The sequence below is a fragment of the Myxine glutinosa genome, chromosome 1 (genome assembly GCF_964187855.1).
Source record: "Myxine glutinosa chromosome 1, kmMyxGlut1.1, whole genome shotgun sequence".
Taxonomy (NCBI): domain Eukaryota; kingdom Metazoa; phylum Chordata; class Myxini; order Myxiniformes; family Myxinidae; genus Myxine; species Myxine glutinosa.
In genome coordinates, this window is record NC_136261.1 from 436,205,193 (window position 1) to 436,225,852 (window position 20,660).

Consider the following 20,660-nt stretch of genomic DNA (forward strand, 5'->3'; position numbering starts at 1 on the left):
TCGGATACAGAACAGGGGGGAGGAGGGGTAGGGTAAGATGTGGAAGAGGTGGAATTGGTAGGGAGAGCTGTTGAAAGTGTGTCAGATTTCAGAATAGCTCGGAGAAAGGGAAGGATGGGGCGGACAAAAGGTTTGATGGTGATTGGGTGAGGCACAATGAGGTGTTATTTGAGGAGGGGGAAGAGCGAGGCAGAAGGTTGGGGGAGATGGAGGTGAGAGTTGGAAGGGGGAAGAAGCGGGGAGGATGCTTTGAGGAGGAGGAGTGAGAGGGGGGAAATTGAGAAGAAATGAGGATGGGGAGATTTGAAGGGGAGGGGCGAGGGGGGAGTTTAGGAGGGAAGGGACAAGGGGAGGGATTTGAAAGGGATGGGATATGGGGGAGATTTGGAGGGGAGTGGCAAGGGGGAAGATTTGGAGGGGAGGGGTGATGGGGAAGATTTGGATGGGAGGGGTTATGGGGAAGATTTGGAGGGGAGGGGTGAGATTGGATTATAGAAAGTGTACGATTAATGGGAAACGAACATTTATTGCAAAATGAGTTTCTTGTGATCTTCGAGTCAAAAATACGTTTAAGGATGCTGGAGGGAGGATGGAGTGCAGGAGAGTTTAGGGAATGTAGAAAAGAGGCACTGAAAGAGATGGAATTTTTTTTGGGGATGAATAGATTTGGTGAGCAAGTCGAAAACAGCCTTTTAAAGAAGAAGAACAAAAAGGTGTTATAATATACGACAGACTACAGAATTTGAGGGGAAAGTGTAAACATTTTAAGGTTAATAACAGTGAAAACTATCTGGGGAAATGGGGGAGAAACACATGGTCGAAGAACGAACGAACGAATAAGAACAAATAAAGGAATGAGAACAACGAATAAGAACAGAGAAGGAAATTTTTTTTGGGTTTTTTTTTTTTTTGGGGAGTTGAGATTTGAAACAAGGAAGTAGGCTATGGGGTGAAAAGACTGAGAAAAGCAGAGAACGAAAGTTATTAGAGCACAAACGATGGACCACTGAGAGGAAAACAAAGCCTCAAGGTTGGACACTGTACAAGGCCTCAAAAGACACGACACGAATTAACACGATTTTCTATACAGGTATGAAAGATTTGCACCGAAAATCTTCCTCGGGACACACGATACGAACAACACCATAAAATAAATACAATTATAACGAAAATACAAATGGGAACAATTACTTAACTTCGATTTCGATGGAGAGCATAGACAGCTGCGAATAAACGAAACCTCGCCAGCAAGACCGGAAGCGGCAGATTATCAAATCTGACAAATAAAATAGATTTACTTCTTCATGCAGCTGTATGAATCAAATTGGCGCCCCTTTATTGGTCTAATGGATGAGGCATCAGACTTTCAAGATGGGGATTGTGGGTTTCAGTCCCATCTGTGTTGAATAATTTTTTTCTTCTTTATTTTTCAAATCTTTTATATCATCTTGAATGAAGTCGTGAACGATAAACAAAATGCAATTTGTTCGTATTTAAAACGTATTAATTCTTCAACCTGATTTTCAGCATCATTATGAGTAATGTCCACAGTTGTGTTGGGCCAAATTTTGAGGTACCAAAGCCCTGCAAAAATGTGTTGGCCGTGACATCATCACCAGATGTTATCGACCATCACATCAAATTTGAACGACACTCACCATTTGAGTTCCCAAAATGAGTGATAAATGAAATATGTTCCTTTTTCAATGATAAATAAATAATACGCCAATTTTAACACACACACACACACACACACACACACACACACACACACACACACACACACACACACACACACACACACACACACACACACACACACACACACACACACACACACGCACACAAACATAGATACATACACGCACACATGGATATATACACACACAAACATAGATACACACACACAAACAAACACACACACACACACACACACACACACACCAGAATCCCATTTCTAATAAAAAGTCACCCTTTTTTGACAAAACTGTGTATTTTAAGAAAAAGAGGTTTGTTTTTTATTTTGTATTTAGTCCAATGTGGTGAGGGCTTGTCGGGCTGTCCGTTCTGCTCGCATTCATTCTTGGGGAAAATGCCAATTTGATTCATGCAGCTGCATGAAGAAGTGACGTGATACATGAATGTATTTTATTTGCCAGATGTAGGGCTCCCCTTTATGTGAACTTCGTAACCTAGCCTAGACTCTAGACGAGAGCATTACTTGGTTCCTCCTAATAACATGAGGGTAGTCCAGCATGTACACGAATTTTTTTTTGAATGTCCCTTCTTTTCTATGGTTTGTCACATGGCACGTACCATATAGAGGGGCCTTTTCTATGGTTTGTCACATGGCACGTACCATATAGAGGGGCCTTTTATATGCCCCTGGCATTTTGCCCAAGAATATAAATATAAATACACATTAAGTGAATGTTGAAAATTGATGATTTGTCACGTGACCGAAGACATGTTGCCTCAAAAACAACCCACTTCCAGTTTGGCGCGCCGCTGATGCAGTGCCCCCTGTTTCCGGGAGCCTGGTGCTCATTTTGCCGACTTCAAAAGGAGGACGAGCTGACTCAACCTACCTGGTGTTATTTTAACGGCGTGACCCTAACATCTTAAAGCAGCCACATTAAAGATGAAGCCAACAACAGGATTTGTTTCACAGGTAACGAAGTAGAACGACACTCTGTATCGCACAAACCTCCACCAGGATAAACAGGTAACGTTTTGTATCCACTGATAGACCGGATCTGGATTCGGACCTGAACCTAATACTAATCAGCTTCTTCTTCTTCTCCGCTACCCATATCATCCCCTCGTTTCGTCATAATCCATCCACATCTCTTTGTCATATCGTGCTATGTATAATCATAATGTTCGTCCTATCTCTCCATTAATAATATGAAGAATCACATCAAATGATCGTTTTACAGAATATCTTTCTCAGTATTAATATAATAAAATGAGAAACTCCGAACAAACCTTTTCCTCAGAAGTTCCGACCCGATCACTGTTTCAGCCGTTTGTGGAAAAGGCGCCGATGTTAGTTCAAGCAAGCCATTGTCCACGGCAAGCCCGGAAGTGACGCCGGGGCCGGAAGTACATCCCCCACCGTATTACCATGCATGCCATAATCACCCACCAGGCGGTGTATGCGTAATGTAACTTGTTAACATCCGTAACAACGACCGTGATGTGCAAACTTGCATTGTACATTGTACATTTGTATAATACATTGTATATTTGCATTACAACACAAGTTTCATCGAATCTAATAATCTTGTGCTTCCCTGTGAAATGTTCAATGTAAAAGCATATCCGACATTATGTGACGTAACACTGAATTTGAGGTAGAAATTATGAGATAATGAATTGATATTTTCTCCTTTTATAATTAAAATATTTAATTGATATTCCCCGTTTTTTTATAATTTATTGATATAAAATAAATGTATCACTCCCCATGATGACCACGTGTACCGACATTCGTGTGATGTTAAAAAGGATTCCTAAAACTTGTCTTACTTTTTACCAGGTAACAAACTCGTTTTTAGCTCACCTGGACCTTAGTCCAGTAAACTTATCGATCGAGCAGTGTCCATCCGTCAGTAAGTGTATGTGTGTGTGTGTGTGTGTGTGCGTACGTGCGTGCATGCGTGCGTGTGTGTGTCAGTCAGTGTGAATGGAGTGAGTCAGTGAGTGAGTGGGTGTAAGAGACATTCAGAGTGAATCAGTGAGTCAGTCATTGAGAAGTCAGTGACTGTGAGTCAGTGAGCGAGTCAGTGAGGCAGACAGTGAGTGCATTGTTTGAGTCAGTCATTGAGTTGAGTGAGTCAGTGTGAGTCAATGAGTGTGCATGTGAGTGAGTGAGTGGGTGTACAGTCAAAAGAAAAAGTAAGTACACTCCATGTAAAGTTTTGACTCTTTCAACATATTTCAACATACAGCTATTTGATCTTCATTTCAACAATATTAATAGATAAAGGTGATATTGTGGCGGACACGAAAGCCCACTGGCGTGGTGACGTCATTCCGCGCACCAAGTGGGCGGCGGCCACGCCCGAGGGGTAGGCGTGGCCTGCGGATATACACGGGGCGCACAGCCCGGAGCGGGCTGCGGGCTAGTGTTACAGTGAGCTCCTGAAATAAAGACGCTTATAAGTTGCCGCGTGTCCGCTTCCTCCTTGCTCGCAAGCAGTGCGCGTAACGCTGCGCTTTACTGGTGGCCCTCGACATTGGATCTGCCGGAGCGATCCTTCCACACATGACGCCATTGCCATGGCCAACGACGCAATGTCGATTAAGCTTCCCGAATTTTGGGAGGCCCAGGCCGAAATCTGGTTCGGTCTGGTTCGGCCCAGGCCTAGCCACGTTCGGCCTCACGGACGACGCACGGGCCGACCGCCTCCTGGATCTCCCCGAGCTCGGCAACACGCGCCCGTCGGTCTGAATGGACCATATGCTGTCATTGTTGGGCGACGAAGCTCCCGGTTCTCTATCCCGGGCGCTTTTCCATCGCCACCTTCCAGCGCAGGTTCGCCTCGCGTTGGCCGGGACCGTTTTTTTTTTTTTTTTTTTTTTTTTTTTTTTTGTATACAAGATTGAGGCTCGTGAAAGAGCGAACATTAATCACACAGAAAGACAAACAGACACACAAAACAAATAACATCGGGAGCGGTAGACAAGATGGGGAGAGAGGGGGAAGGACACAAACACAACATTTGAGAGCAGGGACCGAGAGACATGGAGACATCGAGAGAACTGTGGGAGGGAGAGGGCTTTGGGGGGGGAGGCATGGGAAGGGGGGGGGGTGGGAGAGGTATAAAACATATGGACACTGCCAAGACTTCCAGGAAAGAAGTTGGAATTTCAAACAAGGTGGATCTGGGGTGAATTAGTGGGGGTAGAAAAGATCAAGGTTTTGGATGGGGGAAGATAAGAGATGGTGGTGAACAGCTGTTTTGAAGACCTGGAGGGAGGAGTGTGATTGAAGTGAGTGTGGGAGTTTGTTCCAGAGGCGGGAGAAAAGAGGAATGAAAGAGTGAAGGTGAGCAGAGAGCCGAGATTTCGGCAGTTTAACCATCAGAGGGTGGCTGGCAGATCTTGTGCGACCTGTAGGAATATTTGGGGGACAGAGCACAGAGAGAGCTGGGGGAGCAAGGCCGGAGAGGAGTCGGTAGAAGACAGAAAGACCATCTACCTGCCTGCGGTGAGTGAGTGAAAGGCCCTCAGAGATAGCTTCATCGCGGGAGATTCCAATGATTCTGAAAGCTTTGGATTCAACAGCGTGAAGCCGAGCCAGGTGTGAGGCAGGAGCACCAGCCCATAGGGGAGAACAGTATTCCATTGAGCTGCGGATGAAAGCCTTGTATGTGGTGAGGAGCTCAGGTGTGCCTAGGAAGGACTTCGCACGACGGAGGATGCCCAGTCGGCAACTGGCTTTGGAGGCCAGCTTGGAAATGTGGTTTTCCCAAGAAAGATCATGGCAGATGGTGAGACCCAAAAGCTTGAGCGACAGAACTTCTTGGAGAGGATTGTTGAGAAAGTAGATGGGAGGGTTGTCCAGTCGATCTTTTCGGAGAGACATAGTAAGAGTGTGACCGTGCTAACGAAATCTCGAGCATTGGCAGCCGAGGCGGACAGGTACTTCGCGGCTTCGGACACGCGGGCAAGTGTCGGTGCGGCTGTCACGGACCTCGAGGCTGATGCTGCTGATGATGCTAATCCTGCTGATGATGATGATCCACAGCATCAGCTTACACAGCATACGCAGCATGCTGATACGCACCTCGTGACCGCCGCCACGCCCGGCCCACCGCCGCGGAGAAAACCGCCACCGCGGGGAAACCCGCCGACTCCACCGGCCTGGCGGAGCCAGCCGCACTCCTCCAGCTCCACCACCTGGTGCTGGTTCCACGCCAAGTTTGGCCACGAGGCTCGGCAGTGTCATCCGCCATGCTCCTTCAACAGGTCGGGAAACGCCCGGGCCGGCGCTCAATAGTGGCGATGAGCGCCGGCCGTTCGAGCAGCCTGCTGTTCATAACCGACACCTTATCCGGGCGCCGTTACCTGTGCGATACGGGAGCGCAGGTGAGTGTCGTTCCCGCCGGTATGTCAGACAAGCACGCCGCGGGCGGGGGCCCCGCGCTGCTTGCCGCGAACGGGACGCCCATCTGTACGTACGGAAAACACTGCCTCTCTCTGCGGTTCGGGGGGCAGGTTTTCCGATGGACATTCGTCACCGCCGACGTGCCCATGGCACTGCTTGGCGCGGACTTACTGTGCGCTAATGGGCTCCTGGTCGACGTAAAGCGCAGACGTCTTGTCCAGGCCGAGACGTTCAGCTCGCTCGCTTGTGCGCTGCCCAGCTCGTCAAGCAGCTCAACGAGCGGCTCGCCGAGCGGCTTGCCAAGCGGCTTGCCGAACGGTTCGGTTCCGGCCACATTGGTCTGTACGCTTCCGGCAGCGGACGAATTCACCCGGCTCCTCGCCGGCTTCCCGGCCCTCACGCGGCCCACCTTCTCGGCGGGGGCTGTCAAGCATGGGGTGGCCCATCACATCCCCAATGTCGGGCCACCGGTCTATGCCCGGGCACACCGCCTCGAGCCGACGAAGCTGGCGGTGGCAAAAGCGGCTTTCGCTACCCTGGAGCGACTCGGCATCGTTCGGCGCTCGGAGAGTGCTTGGGCATCGTCGCTGCACATCGTGCTGAAGCCCGGCGATGGATGGCGACCGTGCGGGGACTATCGCCGTCTCAATGACGCTACCCCGTCCCCCACATTCAGGACTTTTCCACCCGTTTGGCGGGCATGTCCTTCTTCTCGAAGGTGGACCTCATACGCGGCTACCATCAGGTCCCCGTCAGGCTGGAGGACGTCCCGAAGACGGCGGTCATCATGCCAATCGGACTCTTCGAGTTCCTGCGGATGCCCTTCGGTCTGAAGAATGCGGCTCAGGCATTCCAGCGACTGATGGACAGCGTCCTGCACGACTTGGATTTTGTCTACGTCTACCTGGACGATATCCTCGTCGCCAGCGCGTCCCGCGAAGAGCACCGATGCCACCTCCGCATGCTCTTCGAACGCCTGGGCCAGCATGGCCTGATTGTGAACCCCGCAATGTGCTGGTTCAGCGTCGCCGTAATCGATTTTCTGGGGCACCGTGTCACCAGGCACGGAGCCGTCCCCCTGCCGGCCAAGGTGGAGGCGGTGCTGGGTTTCCGCGCCCCCGCACGATCAGAGGGCTGCAGGAGTTCCTGGGCATGGTGAACTTTTACCATCGGTTCCTGCCCCGTATCGCCCAGCTCCTGCGCCCCCTGCACGAAGCTCTCCGAGGTAAGTCGGGCAAAGGCGACGTTACCTGGACCGAGAAGATGGACACGGCGTTCATGGGCGCGAAGCTCCCCTTGGCTAACGCCACCATGCTCGCGCACCCGGCGCCCGATGCACCGATCGCCCTCACCACCGACGCCTCGGACTACACGGTGGGCGCGGTGCACGAGCAATGGGTGCATGGAGCTTGGCAACCGCTGGCCTTCATTAGCCGGCAGCTTTGCCCGCCCGAACGCCGTTACAGTACCTTCAACCGCGAGTTGCTCGGGCTTCACTTGGCGGTCAGGCACTTCCGCCATCTGCTCGAGGGCCGTGCGTTCACGGCCTTCGTCGACCACAAGCCGCTGATCTTTGCGATGGGCAAGGTCACCGAGCCATGGTCGGCCCGGCAGCAGCGTCACCTCTCGGCCGTGTCCGAGTACACGTCGGACATCCGGCACGTCACGGGGAAGGACAACCCGGTGGTGGATTGCCTTTCCCGGGCCGTCGCCCACGCAGTCCACCTCGGCATCGACGATGCCCGGATGGCAGCGGACCAGGCCGCTGACCCCGACGTCCAGGCCTCGTGGACCGCTGTCACAGGCCTCCGCGTCGCCGAGGTGCCGTTTGACGGCGTGGGTGCGGCCCTCTTGTGTGATGTCTCCCTCGGACGGCCTCGCCCCATCGTGCCCGCGGGCTGGCAGCGCCAGGTGTTTGACGCCATCCACGGCCTGTCCCACCCGGGCGCGAGGGCCTCCCAAAGGTTGATCGCTGACAAGTTCGTCTGGCATGGCCTCCGGAAGGCCGTCCGCGGCTGGGACAGGACGTGCCTCGCGTGCCAGCGCGCCAAGGTGCACCGGCACACCCAGGCCCCGTTGGCCCCGTTGGCCCCGTTGGCCCCGTTCACGGTGCCGGAACGCCAGTTTGACCACGTCCACGTGGACCTGGTGGGACCTCTGCCCCCCTCGCGGGGTTTCACCCACATCCTCACCATGGTGGACCGCACCACCCGGTGGCCGGAGGCCGTGCCCTTGGCGTCGACGACGGCAGCAGACGTCGCGCAGGCTTTCATCGCCAGCTGGGTCGCCCGGTTCGGCGCCCCCTCAGACATCTCATCCGACCGCGGCCCCCAGTTCACCTCGGAGCTCTGGGGGGCGGTCGCGCAGGGGCTCGGGGACCGGCTGCACCGAACCATGGCCTACCACCCCCAGGCTAACGGCCTGTGTGATCTATTTCACCGCTCATTGAAGGCCGCGCTCCGTGCCACCCTCCGCGACGGCGGCTGGGTCGACAGGCTCCCCTGGGTCCTGCTGGGCCTCCGGACGGCACCCAAGGAGGACCTGTGCGCATCCGCGGCGGAGTTGATCTTCGCGCAACCGCTGCGGGTGCCGGGCGAGTCCCTCCCCGACTCCACGGCACCATGGTCCGCGGCACAGCAGCGCTCCGCTCTGCAAGAGACCGCCCAGAGGTTCGCCCCGGTGCCAACGGCATGCCACGGGCACCCACCGACGCACGTCGCCCAGGAGCTTCGCACGGCGGAGTACATCTTCATCCGCCACGATGCCCACCGGACACCACTGCGGCCCCTGTACGACGGGCCTTTCCACGTGCTGGAGACCGGGGTGAAGCACTTCACCCTGGACATCGGTGGTACTCCTGACCGCGTTTCTGTAGACCGCCTCAAGCCGGCCCACCTCGACGTGGACCACCCACCGCCAGTGGCCCGACCTCCGCGTCGGGGCCGCCCCCCTGAGGGCGGACCCCCGGCACCACCCAGCCCCGCCGCCACGCCGCCCCCTGGTCCTGCACCCATCCCGGGGGCAGCCAGGGGCATCCCACCTGGCATCTCTGCACCCCGGGCGCCGCCGATCGCCAGGGGGCGCTTCGGCCGGGTCATCTGTTTGCCCCACAAACTGGCCCTCCAGGTGCGCGGGAATTCTGGGGGGGGGCGCGTGTGGTGGACACGAAAGCCCACTGGCATGGTGACATCATTCCGCGCACCAAGTGGGCGGCGGACACGCCAAAGGGGTAGGCGTGGCCTGAGGATATAAACGGGACGCGCAGCCCGGAGCGGGCTAGTGTTACAGTGAGCTCCTGAAATAAAGACGCTTATAAGTTGCCGCGTGTCCACTTCCTCCTTGCTCGCAAGCAGCGCGCGTAACGCCGCGCTTTAATATAATATAACAACTATCATGAAACATTTACATTTTGCAGTCCATTATAATTTAAATAAACATAAATGCAAATTTCGCATGTGGAAAAAGTAAATACGTACACCCTTGGCTCTAATAGGTGGTATTGCCCCCTTTGGCAGAAACAACCTCAAGTCGGCGTTTCTTATAACTGTCTACCAGTCTCTGACATCGACTGGGAGAAATTTTTGCCCACTCCTCCATGCAGAATTATTTCAGCTGTGCGATGTTTGAGGGGTTTCTTGCATGCACAGCTCGTTTCAAATCCTCCCACAACATCTCGATGGGATTTAGATCCGGGCTTTGACTTGGCCATTCCAGAACCCTCCATTTCTTTCTTTTCAGCCATTCCTTGGTGGATTTACTGGTATGTTTAGGGTCATTGTCCTGTTGCAAGGTCCACTTTCGGTTGAGCTTTAACTTTCCGACAGATGGCCTCACATTATCCTCAAGCACCCTCTGGTACAATGAAGAATTCAGAGTGGATTATATGATGATGAGCTGCCCAGGCCCTGATGCAGCAAAGCTGCCCCAAACCATAATATTTCCACCACCATGCTATACAGTTGGTATCAGGTTCTTGTGGTCAAATGCTATCTTTGGTTTTCGCCAAACATGTCTTCTGGTACTGTGGCCAAATAGCTCTACCTTTGACTCACCTGTCCAGAGCACATTGTTCCAGAAGTGCTGGTCTTTGCCGAGGTGTTCATTTGCAAACTTTAGTCTTGCCCTGATGTTCTTTCTGGACAGTAAAGGTTTCCTCCAAGCACACCTCCCATGTAGATCAAATTTGTGCAGCTTCTTTCTGATGGTAGACTCGTGCACTTTGACATCAACAGTGGCAAGAGCTACCTGATGACATTCTAGGGTTCTTCGAGACTTCTTTCAGCATCTTGCAGTCTGCTCTCGGGCTGAACATGCTGGGTCGGCCTGGCCTGAACAAGTTGGCAGTTGTTTGGAATCTTCTCAACTTGAAGATGATCTTCCGGACAGTCGAATGATTGATTTCAAATTGTTTGGAGATCTTTTTAAATCCCTTCCCAGACTCGTAGGCATCTATAACCTTGTTTCTGAAGGCATCAGAGAGCTCTTTTGATCTAGGCATGGTGATGCCGCACACTTCAACAACAAAGGGCAAACCAAACTAAATGTCTGAGGTTTAAATAAGACAGGTTCCTCCAAGATCCTCTCTGACGATGTCCTCATCATTTGCACCTGAGCTGGTGCACCTGATTCTAATTTTAGGTATTTGATGAAGTGATAAATGTAGGGGTGTACTTACTTTTTCCACATGCAAAATTTGCATCTATGTTTATTTAAATTATACAATGGACTACAAAATGTAAATGTTTCATGATAGTTGTTATATTATATCACCTTTATCTATCAATATTGTGGAAATGAAGATCAAATAGCTGTATGTTGAAATATGTTGAAAAAGTCAAAACTTAACATGGGGTGTACTTACTTTTTCACGTGACTGTAAGTGAGACAGTCAGAGAGTATGTGATGAAGTCAGGCAGTGAGTCAGTGAGCATGAGTTGTTGTGTGAGTGAGTTGTCACAGTCAGTGGGTGAGTGAGTGATTCACAGTGAGTGAGTGTATATGTGAGTGAGTCAGTCAGTCAGTGTGTGGTCAGTCAGGCAGAGGTGGATTAACATTTTTTGGGGCCTTGGGCACAAATCCTGGGCACAAACCACTGATCTTTACAAAACCTCACCAAATCATAAAGTTGGGCCTGAGGAAAAACAAACCCATTGATTTTGAGGTCAAAAGGTCAGGATAGGCCAAAGGTCAACAATATTAGCAGATTTCTAAAAATCCTCAATTTTTATCTGATTCACTTGAAATTTAAAGAAGATTTGCATACCAGGAGAATGAATTCAGCCACCTATTTTTTATGTCAACATAGGCCAAAAGGTCAACATTAGCCAAAGGCCAACAACTTATTTCAGGGATTTCCCAAGTATCGTTCCATGCACGACAGATTTCTTGTTTCTGTTTTTGAATTGCCCACAAGTTACAATTCCAACCTGATCGTCATGAAACGTTACCAAGTTGTAGAGGCAGTCACAACTGAGAAGCCTGTTGATTTTTTAGGTCAATGGTCACCTTGAGATCAACTTTTTACAACCTGCACTCGCCCTGCACTCGCCCTGCACTGCCCTCTCTCCACCTCACCCCCAAGAATACCTCTGGCTATAGCTTCCCCTTGGCACCCAACTCTTGTTCATATGTGTGTTGTACCGTCCACCAAACAGTGATGACTCCATCTACATCTCACTATCTGATAATATGGACCAACTTCTATCTACTCATCCCAACTCTCTCTTCCTCATATGTGGTGATTTCAATTGTCACCATGCCAGTTGGTTGGGTGTGGGTCCTTCTCTCACCAGCCATGGCTCCTCAGCAAAGGACTTCTGCGACTCAATGGGACTGACACAATCTGTCAATTTTCCGACCCGGATCTCAGTCAACGGAGCATCTTATCTTCTGGACTTGGTTATGACTAACTTCCCTGAAAATGTCTGCTGCTCTTCTTCTGCTCCAATCGGCTCATATGATCATGTGCTTGTTAAAGTGGACATCTCTCTGACCATTCTCAGGGAGCCCCCTCAGCGTCGACAAGTCTGGCATTTCACTCAGGCCAACTGGCACCGTCTTCAAGAAGCCATCAATCATCTGGACTGGTCTCCCATCTCCACCGCCTCTGACATCAACTCATCCTGGGAATTCTTCCAAAGTAAATTGCTCTCTCTCATGCACGGATTTATCCCATCTCGTCTTCAGTTGTCATACTCTTCCTCCCGTCCATGCTACACGGAATCTTGTGGTGAGGCTGTTGCCCAGGAACAACTTGCCTTTGTCTCCTGGAAAGCAAATCCAACGGAAGGATATCTCATTTCTTTTCACAAAGCCCGAAACAAGTGTGTGTCCACCCTCAGGAGAGACAGGAAACAACATCTCTCCGTTCTCAAGAACGAACTCTCTTATCTGTCTCCCTCTTCCAAATCCTGGTGGCGTCTGGTCAAATCTGTTTCTGGTGTTTGTTCCTCCTCCATCCCCTCCATTAACCCCTCAAACGGCTACACAGCTGACTCCGCATGTGAAAAAGCTGAATGCCTCAACTCTGTGTTTGCCTCTAAATCTTGTGTCCCAAACCCATCCCTCTCTGTACCCACCGTACCCAGTCATGCCCAGCTGCTCCTGGACTCTGTGTCCTTTCCTCCTGACAAGGTGGAAAAGTTTCTGTCAACCCTCGACTCTCATTCTGCAACTGGACCCGACGGCATCAGCTCACGGGTCCTAAAAGCCTTTTCTTCCGCTCTTTCACTCCCTCTCTCTGTTCTCTTCACCCTCTTTTTTGCTCAAGGTCATCTGCCATCTGCCATCTGCTGGGAAATCAGCCAACATCACCGCTTTACACAAAAAAGGTGCAAAAACAGATCCTCGCAACTACAGACCAATCAGCCTTCTACCAATTCTCAGCAAAGTCATGGAATCCATCATTGCTTTGGATATGAAATCTTTCCTCTTCTCCAATGGCTTGATCTCTGATCATCAAATTGGTTTCAGACCAGGTCACTCTACTTTGGACATGCTGCTTCTGCTGTCTAAACAATGGATGGAGGTCCTGAATGCCAAACTGGTCATTAGGGCTGTCTCCCTTGACATATCACGTGCCTTCGATACGGTCTGACACCCAGCTCTGCTCACCAAACCCTCCTCCTTTTGTATCCATGGGAATCTCCACGCATGGCTGGCGCACATCCTCTCTAGTCATAGTCAACGTGTGGCCCTGAATGGGTTTCTCTCATCTCCTCTTCCTGTTCAGGCTGGAGTTCCTCAAGGCAGTGTTCTGGGCCCTGTGCTTTTTCTGGTCTTCATCATTGATTTCCCCGACTCTCTTCAAAATCCTCTCGATCTCTTTGCTGATGACTCCACTCTCTGCCGCTCCATTCCTCATCCCTCAGATCGGCAGTCTTCAGCCTCCTCACTCTCTGCAGACCTTGACAAAATCAAAGACAGGGCAAACAAGTGGAACATGTCTTTCAATCCTGACAAATCTCACACTCTTACGATGTCTCTCCGAAAAGACCAACTGGACAACCCTCCCATCCACTTTCTGAATAATCCTCGCCAAGATGTCTGGCACTCAAGCTTTTGGGTCTCACTATCTGCCATGATCTTTCCTGGGAAAACCACATTTCAAATCTGGCCTCCAAAGCCAGTCGCCGACTGGGCATCCTCCATCGTGTGAAGTCCTTCATTGGGACACCTGAGCTCCTCACCACATACAAGGCTTTCATCCGCAGCTCAATGGAATACTGCTCTCCCCTCTGGGCTGGTGCTCCTGCCTCACACCTAATTCGTCTTCACGCTGTTGAAACCAAAGCCTTCAGAATCATTGGAATCTCCCACGATGAAGCTACCTCCAAGGGCCTTTCAGTTACTCACCGCAGGCAGGTTGGTGGTCTTTCTCTCTTCTACCGACTCCTCTCCGGCCTTGGTCCTCCAGCTCTCTCTGGGCTCTGTCCCCCAAATATTCCTGCAGGTCGCACAAGGTCTGCCTGCAACCCTTTTATTGTTAAACTGCCAAAATCAAGACTCTCTGCTCACCTTCACTCCTTCATTCCTCTTTTCTCCCGCCTCTGGAACAAACTCACTCACTCTCTTCAATCCCACTCCTCCCTCCAGGTCTTTAAAAGTGCTGTTCACCACCATTTATTGTCTTCCCCCATCCAAAACCTTAATCTTTTCTACCCCTGCTAATTTCACCCCAATTCCCCTTTTTTTGAAATAACAACTTCCTTCCTGAAAGTGCTTGGTGTCCTTGTGTTTATACTTCTCCCACCCCCCCCCCCCCCACCCCCTTCCCACGCCGTCCCCCCCAAGCCCTCTCCCTCTCACACATTCCCGATGTCCCTGCTCTCAAATGTTGTGTTTGTGTCCTTCCCCATCTCTCCCCATCTTGCATAAATTAGCAACGTGGAAAAAAAATCACAGAACAGCAGGTTTTAAAATAAAGTGTGAGTTTTTATTTATCTTGGGCTTTTCATGTTGTGGTGACTACCGCAAGCATGTTTTTAAATAAAGTGTGAGTTTTAATTTTGATAGGGTTTTCATGGTGTGATGACTACAAAGAGCTAGTTTTTAGATAAAGTTTGAGTTTTAATATTTATAAGGCTTTCATGGTGTGGTGACGACCAAGAGCATTTTTTTTTTAAAGTGTGAGTTTTCATTTTTATCTGGCTTTTTCATGTTGTGATGACTACCAAGAGTATGTTTTTCAATAAAGTGTGAGTTTTAATTTTTATCGGGCTTTTCATGGTGTGGTGACGACCAAGAGCATGTTTTTAAATAAAGCGTGAGTTTTCATTTTTATCTGGCTTTTTCATGTTGTGGTGGCTACCAACATGGCAGTGGATGACTTCAGCGTTTTCAGCAAACCAATGATCCAGTTATATTTAGATTTGTGAATCCACTTCATATCGAGACGTGCACAATGAAGTCATTATTTACCACTTCATAATCATCATTGGCCATTTTTTAAAACGTTTTTTAAATCAGTTGAAGTCAAATTTTCTAATAGGCCCAGCACTACAGGATCAACAGATGAAACAATCACAAGTTTGTAGACAAAAAAATAAACATTTTATAAACTCATGTTCTGATATGTAAATGACTTGCAACGTTGTGATGTCTGGAAGCGCGAACAATCAGAACAATGAAGGCAATCAACTCTATATCCGCTCTATTAGCATTGCATTCAGCTCCACGTTACTGGTCCCCGATGTCGCGCATGCGCACACCGGACTCACATACATCACAATATCTCCCCCACCCCCCCCCCCTAAATTACAAATCCAACCGGTCTGGATGTCTAGATGTGCGGGACGACCTACGCAAAGGAGTTGTTGCAGGCACAGATCTATGTGACATGGACAAATGTACCGGAATGTCGGCAGGCACAGGTACAGGAACGTCGCGTGGCGACGCATCACTGTGACAGCTTCAGTTGCACGCTCGGGAACAACAGTTGCTCTTTCGAACAACAGAACAATAACTGGATGAACCGCAGGATTTGCATTATCCTCCAACTCAATATAACGCCGCTTGATTTGGTCCATATGTTTCCTAACCAGACGCCCATCCTTCAGCTCGACACAAAAAACACGGGTGCCTTCCCTGTTAAGATCAACACCTGGCAGCCATTTCGCTCCATGGCCATTGTTTAACACATAAACTGGATCCTTTACTGCAAAGTCTCGCAACACAGCCCCGTGCGATCATTATAGAACTTCTGACTGACGCTTGCTAGCAACAGTTTCACCGACGTCAGGATAAACAAGAGAGAGTGAAGTTTTGAGGTCTCACTTCATAAGTAATTCTGCTGGGGGCACTCCAGTTATGGTATGTGGTCGTGATCTATACCCTAGCAACATGCGTCACAAACGCGTTTGAAGTGAACCTTGAGAAAATGCCTTAATCTTTCCTTGATGATCTGTACAGCACGCCCTGCCTGGCCATTAGAAGCGGGTTTGAACGGAGCAGAACGGACATGTCTGATGCCATTCTACCTCATTAATTCCTGACATTCCTGGCATGTGAAACACGAACCATTATCGCTTACCAACACATCTGGTAGACCGTGAGTAGCGAACATGACACGTAAATTCGCAATGGTAGCAGCAGAAGTGCTGGTAGACATGATAGAGCATTCAATCCACTTGGAAAATGCATCAATGACAAGGAACATTTTCTCTAAGAACGGACCTGCAAAGTCAACATGAATCCTGGACAAGGTTTGGAAGGCCACAACCACAGGCTGAGCGGCGATTTCGCTGACGACTTACTGAGCTGTGTACAGGTATCACAACGACGAACACAAGATTCAAGTTCAGAATCAATACCAGACCACCCAACATGAAACCTTTCAATAGCTTTCATCATAATACAAGGATGGGTACTGTGTAGTTCAGAGACCAAGCTCTCTCTCCCCTGTTTTGGCATGATGACAGGTCTGCCCCAAACTAGGCAATCTGATTGGACAGGTAGCTCATCTCTACGACGTGAATATGGTTTGTACCCCGAGTCTGGTATGCCGGACCAATCGCCAGTCATAATGCAACGCTTGACTACAGACAACACAGGATCTCTGTTAGACCACAACCTAACTTGAGCAGCAGTGACCGGAGAGCTGTCACTCTCAAATGCATTCATAGCCAATACAAGGTCAGCGGGTTGAGGAGTCTTGTTGTGATCAGCAACAGGCACCGGCAGTCGACTCAGTGCATCAGCACAATTCCCAGTGCCAGGCCTGTAACGAATAGTATAATTATAAGCAGACAACATCAAGGCCCACCGCTAAACACGTGATGACGCATTGGTGTTGATGCCTTTGTTCTCTGAAAACAAGAAAGTGAGCGGTTTGTGGTCAGTTTCAAGCTCAAACTTACGACCAAATAGACACTGATGCATATTCGTTACCCCAAACACACAGCCTAAAGCCTCTTTATCAATCATACCATAGGCTTGTTCGGCTTTCGTCAAGGTTCTGGAAGGGAATGCAACAGGCTGTAACTTGCCCGACTCATTGGCTTGTTGCAATACACAGCCAACCCCAGAGGCACTGGCATCACACGACAATGCAAGACACTTACCTGGATCATAAAGAACAAGCAACTTGTCAGAACACAATAGACCTTTAGCTTCCTTGAAGGGATCATCCTGAGATTTGCCCCAAACCCAAATTTTTCCTTTCCGAAGTAGCTGATGCAAGGGTTCCTGTGCTCACCTGTGGCAACAAACTGCCAAAATGGTTTAGCAAACCCAAGAAGGAACGTAATTGTGACACATTTTCTGATATGGGCGCATTCTTGATTGCTTCAACTTTGGAATCACATGGCATGATTACAGCGGCAGTGACTCTTCTGCCTTGGAACACCACTTCGGGCGACATAAACATGCATTTCTCACATTTCAGTCTGAGCTCTACTTTGTCCAAATGACACAGAACTTCCTCCAGGTTACTGAGGTGTTCTGTAGTGTTGCAGCCCGTGATCAGGATGTCGTCCTGGAACATGGCAGTTTTTGGCACAGATTTCAATAGACTTTCTATGTTTCTTTGAAAGATGGCTACTACTGAACGGATTCCAAAAGGACAGCAATTGTATATGAACAGCCCTTTGCGAGTGGTGATGCACGTGAGTTTCCTTGACTCCTCATCCAGCTCTTGTGTCATGTTGGCAGGTGTTAGATCCAACTTGGTGAATGACTTCCCACTAGCTAATATCAAAAACAGGTCATCCCCTTTGGGCAGTGGATACTGATCCTGTATGGAGTGGCGATTTATGGTCACCATGTCGTCCCCGCAGATCCTCACTGCTCCACCGCTTTTCAACACAGGAACAATTGGACTTTCCCATTCATTTAAGGGGGCATTATACCATTGAAGGCAAAAAAAAAACAATTTTTTACAAATATACAAATGCATCAATTAAAATGTTTGTTTCCTAGTATTGTATATATGTACCAAGTTTGAACGTAAATGGACTTGTCATATAAAAGATATAAGCTGTAAAGTGGTAATTCATCATTTGTATGCATCTGGTTACCATGGTAACCATGCATAATATAATGCTATGTAATGTATACCAATGTTATGTTCATATATCAAGCAACATGTACATATATAGTTTTGCATATTTTCAATCAAGACATTTTATCAAAAAGTGCATTACTGTGATTCAGTGTTGTTTTTACTGTGTTCAGTGTAATGGGGAGCTTATATCTTCTCTATGACAAGTCCATTTACGTTCAAACTTGGTACATCTATCTATAATTCCAGTAATCTCTGTGTGTTTGTTTGTCTGTGACCGCTGTTTCTCGACAACCACGGGTCCGATATACTTTAAACTTGCCAGGTATATTGCTGGGGACCTGAGGATGTGCCTTTTCAAGGTTTCATATTAATCGGACAAGTAGTTACCGAGCTATGTCCAAAAAACGATTCAACCAATCAGAGAGCAGCGAGCTATCACGTGTGCTGAACGTGCTGAACAGACTCTGCCTCGGACGGCACATTTGAGAGCGTATTCATTTATTTCACGTTGGCAAACTATGTTGGCGTTAAACTATGTTTTAAAACTAATTAAAACTAATTTGCGATTCTTTCGCTTTCCTGCGCGTTTGTGCACACTATGGCGATTTCTTTACCAAACTCCGCAAGCCGTTCGCTTTGGACCAAACCATTTCATGTAAATAGAGGGGGGGGGGGGGGATTGTCACCGTACTCGCAAGCCGTTCGCTTTGGACCAAACCATTTCATGTAAATAGAGGGGGGGGATATAATTTTAGATATATATATAGTACGGGCATGCCCTAGTATATACAATACTAGGAGACAAACATTTTAATTGATGCATTTGTATATTTGTAAAAAAATGTTTTTTTTTTGCCTTCAATGGTATAATGCCCCTTTAACTCAATAGCAGAGATGACCCCCTCATTCTGGAGTCTCTCAAGTTCACACTCGGTCTTTTGTCTCATCAAGTAGGGAACAGACCGACCTTTACAATAGATGGGCTGCACTTCCGGATTCAGATGAATTTTAACTTTCATCCCCATGAAGGAACCAATTCCTGGCTCAAAAAGAGATGGAAATTTATCCAGCACTTGAGCACAACCAGGAGCCTCCACTGTACACAGCTCTTTGATCACATGCGAGTTCAACTTTATGCTCTTAAGCCAGTTCCGCCCGAACAATGTAGGGCCATTGCCAGGCACAACCCACATGGCCAGTTCATAAAGTACACGATCATAAGACACACTGATAGCTGTGCTGCCAAGCACCGGAACAATTTCCTTTGTTTAAGTCCGAAGTTTGGCCCTCACCTGAGTCGATTTAGGCTTCACGGCCTCACAGCCCCTCAGCTTGTCAAATGTTTTCTTGCTCATAATCGACTAACTCGACCCTGTGTCCACTTCCATTGACACCTGCTTGCCTTTTAGTTGAAGATCAACCGTTATTGGTGTGGAGCCACCAAAAATCGTATGCAACTCATACTTCCCATCATGCAGCAATGACTCAGCACCAGCGACATTCTTGCCATCATCCACATGATGGGCGGTGGCAGTACCATCCCCACTGCTGGACTGGAGACACCTCTTTTGACGATGTCCAATCTTGCCAAATCCTTTGCATGTGTACCGTTTGAAACGGCACTGGTGAGCCACATGATTCACACCACAATGTCAACACATGTTCTCCGGGCCTCTCTCTACCAAGGAGGCAAGGTTTTAAAAACACAACTGGTCTCGGCACAGCCTTATACGAGGATGGAGCAATCTTATTTATTACATTTATTTAATCTTAATGCCCTTTTGATGAGATCTCCTGCAGGTTTTCAGCAGTTGTCACACACGCCTGTGCAATCTTCACAGCTCTTTCCAGATCAAGGTAGTCTTCTTGAGCAATAAGTTTTCGCAAGATGACATCGTGGTTTACCCCAATCACAAAGAAATCTCGGAGCATCTCATCAAGTACAGCACCAAATGGACATGGCTCTGTTAAACGGCGCAGATCAGCAACAAAGCCGGGAATGTCCTGATCCTCCCATCCAGTGTGTGTGTAAAACTTGCACCTTGATATTGAAGGAGCTGGGGCTCCCACGTCGTTCAGAAGAATGGACGCGACAAAAAGCTGGAATTCATCTGAGTTGCTTTATTGAAATCAAACACTCAGGCACTCTGAAAACCCGTTTATCGGTCAGCAATATATATCTATTAACCCAGGGGGTTTGCCCAGGCCCGGCGCCAGGGGGCGTGGCCCAGCGTCCTGGCTGCGGCCTGGCAAGTTGAGGGCGAGCCTGCCCGGGCATGCCCGGGCATGCCCGGGCGTCCCGACCGAGGCCTGGCAAGTTGAGCGCGGGCCTGCCCGGGCGTCCTGGACGAGCCCGGCATGGTGATCGCTCCGCGTCCTTGATAGGTGCAAGGCGATTGTGAAACCCCAGCGGCAGCCGCTACAATATGATGAGACCAGCTTTCGGCTTGAAGTGCAGCTTTACAAGCTCATAGAGTTCCTCATAGGAAAGGTCGGTTGGTCGCCGTGGTGACAGCAGGTTTTTGATGAGTCCGTACACCTTGA

The 20,660-nt window shown here is 49.2% G+C and overlaps 1 protein-coding gene across 2 annotated transcripts in view; it reads right to left on the reverse strand.

Annotated features, from left to right (window-relative positions):
* Positions 1-3,089, reverse strand: part of LOC137418116 (uncharacterized) — a 60,949-nt gene extending 57,860 nt beyond the window's left edge. Inside the window, exon 1 of one of the 2 annotated variants that reach the window (XM_078770717.1) lies at positions 2,989-3,089. The gene's annotated coding sequence lies outside the window, so the exon portion shown is untranslated. The remainder of the gene's footprint in view (positions 1-2,988) is intronic. The other variant, XM_078770716.1, reaches the window with a different exon arrangement.
* Positions 3,090-20,660: the final 17,571 nt, after the last annotated feature.